Consider the following 6,945-nt stretch of genomic DNA (forward strand, 5'->3'; position numbering starts at 1 on the left):
ATCAAAGTGATGGTCTCTGACCATTCTGGATAAATAACAAACAATATACAGATGGCCATTTTGACTGTAAGTCTTTATGACAGAGAAAAGTGATTCCCATACAATGGTTTTTTTGTTATTCAATATTTTTTTTCGTGTTTCACTCCAGTAAAAGGGCACTTGTTGCAATGCACAGTGAATAGCTACAGTACCACCCACAACAAAGCAGCCAAACAAAACCCTCAAGGGGAATCTCTCTTCATCCGATAAACTTCTACAGCAACACGAACGAAGCAGAAGAGCCACATTCTGCTACTCACAAAAAAATGGAAAGAAATGGCAATCACTGTACGTGTGACGAAATAAAAAAATATATTAATAATGCAACAGAACTGCAGTACATTAGAAAGGATAATGTGCACAAATATGCACACACATACATATAGGAACAATGTAAAAAACTAAAAATAAATAACAGCAAAAAAAACAAGCTAGAAATAAACAGATATAGGTAGATTAATGATTACAATTGGGTACTACCTAAAAAAGGGCAGCTGTCTATATCTTCAATACCTATTGTATTGACAGTAAATATCTACGTGGGGATAGTCTAGATATTGTGCTGCAGGAGTATAGACTCCAAGATATGGTGTATACCCAATGGTCATGGTGTATCCTGATAGCTGTTATAGTTACAGAAACTGAAAATAATTCCAATCAACTACAGAGTCAATAACAAAGTGCAGCGCTCTGCCCAACACACACCCACACACACAAACAAAAGCACAGAGACACAGCAGTACCTCAGTAGCAGTGATGCTCTGTACGCAGCCCACACTGTCGCTACCAATGCTCGCAGAGCTGCTTCTTTGCAGGGCGCCCTCTCCAGCCCTAGACCCTGACCTGGCAGCGCCAGTGGAGGTTTCGTCTTCATTAGCACTCTCCCCATTCTCTCGCATCTCCTCCAGTGCGATCGTGAACTGGGCGAGCGTCCTCACCATCTGCAGCATGCGGGGAGCGCGGTGTCTGATGCCACTCGTGCCCGGTAGAATAACAAACCCAATATCCAAATTCAAATAAAAATCACCTTTTGAAAGAAGTGAAAAAAAACCCACAGTGCTAAAGGGGTTGCTCTGGTTGCTGTCCGTGTGTGTATGTCACTAGAAGCTACCGTGCAGCTCCCTTTCTCCCTATCCTTTCCTACTGTCTGTGACAGGTGTACAGCCTGCCTGATGCCCTGCTCTTTTTTTCTATGCTGTATAATGAGAATCATCTGGCTAGCTAGCCTGCAAACAAGCCAGCTGCAGGCTGAACCAATCAATAGCAGATCCTAAGCTGACTCTGAAAGCAACAGACATGCAACATCAACACTGCACTGCAGGGTTATGATTTTAGAGGCACTGCAGCACAGTTGCATCACTCAATCGGCACACATACATACACACATATAAGCCCCCACACTTGATCATAGAGAGCCTGTAGACTAGCTCCTCTAAGCTAGCAGAATCAATGTTACTGCCTGTAGGATCCTATTGGAGAACTGAGGACTTAACCATAACTGACAACAGCAGCAATGCTGTTACAGAGAACTTTTTTTTTTTTTTTTACTGTATTGGCTTAACTGAGACGCTGTTACAGAGAGAGGGTCAAAATTCTATAGTATATCCCATGTGGCTCTAAGGGCATCTACCACAGAATAAGTTTATGAAATTATCTGTGACTGTTACAATATCAAATACTTATTTCTGAACCATCCACATTTTCAAAAAGTAAAAACATCCTTTCAGTGCGTCTCCTGTTAGTGATTTGCTGTCTCCTTGTGCAGATAAAGCTGGCTTGGCTCTTGGTCAGCTGCAGCAGCGATAAAAACTTCTGTTTATCCTCCTTCTTGTCACAGTCTCATCCCCAACTTTGGTCAATTTATAGACCCCAGGAGTGGATCAGTCTGTCTTCTGATTTCAGGTGGACCATTCCTCTAGGTTAAATCTGGTGAATTCAGCCAGCAGGCAATCTTTTTCATCTCAATCATTCAGAGGCAGCATACTGTACATGCACTAGCAGGACCAAGCTTAAGTATTATGGATGAATATATTATTTAAATGCCCTCCCTCCCTTCAGCATGCAGAGATCAGAGAAGATAAAGGTCGAATCAGACGGAAACAGGGCACCTTTTATCTTGTTGCCACGGTACCCAGATCTCTTTGGCCACAGTGATGCAGAGAGCAGGCCAAGGCCTTGGCTCATCAAACCTGGCATCATTCTGAGGAATCCTGCTTCCCAAGGGAGAGAGAGAAGCCAAATGTACACTGCAGTCCAGCCTGGCATGATGACCGCTTAAAGCTACATCTCAGGCACTATAGCTTTAACTAAGCATTGCTCTACACTGCAAACGAAACACTCAGCTAAAGAACCTCTCAGTCCAACAAGATCAAATTGTTCACGGAGAAATTGGCTGTTTTTGACTCATGCATAACAGTGTCTTCTGTGTTTCTTTGGGGTGGAACTCTATTTCTGCGACATACTGTATAACTTTCCTGGTCACAACCCCCGGCATCTTTTCAACAGGATTTCCTAAGGACCAGTAAAGAAGAGATTAGGACTTCAGGTCATCAAATCAACCTTTTAGTACCTTGACTGGTAAAGAAAACGTTCACAAAATAATCTCGATAACTGGAGAAATCTGTTTTATTTCACTACACATTTATGATTTAGCCGTAGTGCTTAAGTCGATGTAACTTGGGCTAAATAAACACTTCAGCAGTGAAGAAACATTTAAAAAACCAAACATTTTCATGTTCTTTTTTGTTAAACTAAATGGTAGGTGTAAGAAAAAAGATGCATGTTAGACGAGAGCATCAGTATCAATCAAAACCATGGAACAGCAGGTAGATAATGGGTAAAACACTCAAAACTATATATCATAAGCCCCTTTCACACTGGCACTCCTAGAGGGGTCTGGGTCCGGATCCTGGCTAACCAGGGCACAATCCTGCATAGTGTGAAACCACATACCTGGGTCGTACCCGGGTCCCAGTGACTCTACTCAGGATGTGGGTCTACATGCTTTGACCCGGGTTGAGCGAGACAAAATGCTTGACGGATGTTTCTGAGCCAATACAATAACAAACAGCCAGTGGTGCTGCTAGCTGTGGTTTGAGTGGAATTGCATCAAATGCCTCTGGCTAAAAAAAGAATGGAAAGGAGCACGGGTAGAAGCAATTGCTCTATAACTTTTGCACGTTAAAAATTACAAGGATGATTTAAAAGGTTGATGGTGGTGATCACCTCTCTAAAGCGGTGCACTGTCTCTGTGTCTGACAGTAAATCACTGAGGGGTCGTGACCAGGAAGGTTTTTGGCAGAAGGTGCCGTGCCGTGAGCTGTCCGATTACAGTGATTTAGAGGCCAGGAGGCTCTTCCTAGCTGAGGAATTATTTAAAAAAAAAAAAATTGCTTTCTCTTAGCCAAAACTGTGCCCTGCAAGAAACGGTGCATCTTTTATTTTGTTCAGTTTGTTGTTTGTCTTATTCAAATCTACAAATGAAACATTTTACATCTATATTTATTTATATGCACAATCAATTTCTCTACTTAAAAAAAAAAAAAAAAAAAAGTTGAAAATAATGTGGTTGATTAATTTCGATCAGATTAACCCTTCCGTTACTGATAATATGGTTGTTTACAAGGATTGAGCACTATGTAAAGTCATATTATTGAGTTTCAACCCAACAGTAAAGGTCTGTGCTCAGAAAAGCAGCTATATATATATATATATATATATATATATATATATATATATATATATATATATATATATATATATATATATATATATATGAATGACAGTAGAAGTAGGAAGCCTAAATGACAGTAATTCTTGTTTATCTGGACTATAGTTTTAGCCCCACTGCTTAAAGTGGTTGAATCTAACAAAATATTTCAATAAATTTGACCTGCCGTCCACTTCTTGAAAAACAACATTCAACGTCTATTTTGATTTTAAAACATGACATCTTGGTACTTGACTAGGTAAAAGAAAGTTCTCAGTTTGCATTACCCTCCAGGAGATCTATTACACTTCCTAGGTTGTTTCATCTCAGCAGTGTCTTTGGAGTCAACCAGAGGAAATGACCGAGGAAGAGCAAGACTGCAAACAGAGATTTCATTAAACTAGTTTAGTACCAGAGGAGCACCCAAATGAAAGGTCATGTTTTCCAAAACATTTGAAACCTATATGGTGAATGGATGTGCCTGGTGTGGAAAATATGAAATTCTTTTGATAGCTACAATCCCTCTAAGGCTTAACAGGATACAATGGGTCAACCAACAGGCTGCAGACACTTCACACAGCTCTCAGACACACTTGGAGGAAAGCTTTAAGGTTTAGCGCAGATAACCTTTGGGATGAATAACAAATCAGTCAATATCCTTGACAGTACTGCCGGGTCAATGCCCTCTGGAAGTTATTAAAATACAGCCTTGGCATTTACTGTTAATGACCTCCCTCCCTCCCTCCAGTGCGTGAGTGGGCAGAACCATACTGGTCGCCTGGCAGTACAGGAGAAACTTGAATTAGGTCAATAAAAAAGGTAATGCAGTCTCACCCCTCGGCCGGGGATTTTAAGACTAAAACAAAGGTAAGACACCATGGTATGTTGGAAAGGGATGGTTCAACAATGTTTTCAGCTGTGTACAATGGATTTTAATTTCTTATGAAGACAGATGATCCCTTATATAATATCGGTTTCCCATAGTAAAAGCATAGCAAAGTGTAATTAAAAGCATAGTGAAAGCATGGTAAAGCATAGGTAAGTATTGTAAAGCACAGAGAGTTTTGGTAAACCAGAGCCAAAAACATGGCAAATCATGGCTATCCATGGTAAATACATTGAATAATAACACATGGGAAAACTGCAAAATTACTATGGTAAACCTTTATAAGGGATGTGCTGCAAAAAATGATTCTGAAGTCATCGCTGGGGTGCTTCCTTTGACAAAGCAGGTGTTCTACAAATTGTACCCTGGAGTAAACAGCTCTGACAAATAAGGACTCAGTCATCATATCTTGGTAACTTTTTTTTTAAATTCAGAAATTTAAAAAGCACCCCAGCAGCCTCAATAGAGCTCTTAGATTCATGTTTAAATTCAAAGTACATCAGGTATGCCAGAGTGTAACCCACAATCCTGTCTCCTGCAACACTGCCCCTAGTGGATATAAGAAACCCCACAATAAACACCAGCCAGGGTAAGAACTTTGAAAGCAAATGAATTTAATTCCGGAAACCTCACATAATCTCTTAAAATGATTAACTGCATGGGTTTTAAAACCACACATTTCCGTACCAGCTTTACCCTGGCACGACTGATTATGAATTGCTTTTACATTATTTCCAGAGATGGCTATGGTTTGCAAACTCCGTCCAGTTTTAGATATGGAATTTACAGCCCAGCGTTTTTATGATGCAATGCGTTTTGTCTGCTTACTGACAGTGTCAAATTTCTGACAAGCTTCCACACTGCCTCAGGAATCTTAAGAGTTAAGCTGTGGCCACAGCAAGCTTACCCATCTTGGTTGAACCTGCACTTCCAAGCATGCAGTGCTGTAAACTTTTAAATGACCAATGCATTTTTTTTTTGTCAAGTTAAAATAAACTAAAGATGTCAGCGGTATGTGTTTATTTGGTTCTGCCAATTACGCACATCTGCAAACGTATATATTCAAGAATTACAAGAAAGCCCTCCTCTGATCTCTTGTTTTACAAGAAGACTGTTCTGCAAGTGTTCTAGTTTGACAGCTCAAACCTGAGAGCAATGAATTCCGCTTGTCTGACTTGAGCATGCACATTACCTCATCGAACGGCTTTAAAAGAACAGCCACTGAAATGACTCAACGAAAAGGTAATAAGGTGCAGGGAAAGCAGTGCTAAAGGGAAAACAGGTCCAAAAATATTCAGATTCAATAGAATTCACCATGCATTCAAACTGAACTCCAAAAGCATGCTTTTGACATTGACAAAATACATTCCTAAGATGCAACAGATTTTGATTAAGAGGAAGTCTGAATTTTTAGTTCCTGTTGCTTAGTATAGCTTAGTTGAGGTAAACTGTGTCTTATTTATTACCAGGAAAATGATCCTAACAAGCTTATTTATATTTTTTAGAACACTGTTTTCTCATCAGCCCATGATAAAAATGTGAAATATGTAGGTAATTACAGTCAATTGTTACCGGTATAACAGAGACGCCGGTAAGAAAATGATTGCAATGTAAACTTACTGAGTTGAACAGAGCTTGTACAGTAAACATTGCTGCAGGTAACAGCAGTGATACACAGTACACTAGTGGAATGTCGGTTTCATTACTTAAATCAATAGCCAATATACTGTAGTGTGCTTTCTTTCTGAAGATATCAAGGAAACCAGTTTATAAGATATAATGGATTGTGGACACTGCAGTTTTAATTTGCTTAACACCTTCCTCTATTAGAATACGAGGTACGAGGCCCAGCTTGGTTATAAACATTGTTCAAAGTGTGATGTGTGCTACACTCATTTTTCTTCTTAAGAACATAAGAACATGTGAAAGTTTACAAACGAGGAGGCCATTCGGCCCATCTTGCTCGTTTAGTTGTTAGTAGCTTATTGATCCCAGAATCTCATCAAGCAGCTTCTTGAAGGATCCCAGGGTGTCAGCTTCAACAACATTACTGGGGAGTTGATTCCAGACCCTCACAATTCTCTGTGTAAAAAGTGCCTCCTATTTTCTGTTCTGAATGTCCCTTTGACTAATCTCCTCTTGTTTTTGGTTGGTAACGTGTCAGGAATGTCTCCATTTCTGCAGGCTTATTTTAAAAAAAAAAAACTTTGGTAGAAGCTGGTTTTTGGTGCGGTTTGATTATTTATATAAATCGATGTATTATTTGTAAACAGCTAAGTGATTCTGTAGCACAAGCTGTGCTAAGCCAGGC

The sequence above is a fragment of the Polyodon spathula genome, chromosome 9 (assembly GCF_017654505.1).
Source record: "Polyodon spathula isolate WHYD16114869_AA chromosome 9, ASM1765450v1, whole genome shotgun sequence".
NCBI lineage: Eukaryota > Metazoa > Chordata > Actinopteri > Acipenseriformes > Polyodontidae > Polyodon > Polyodon spathula.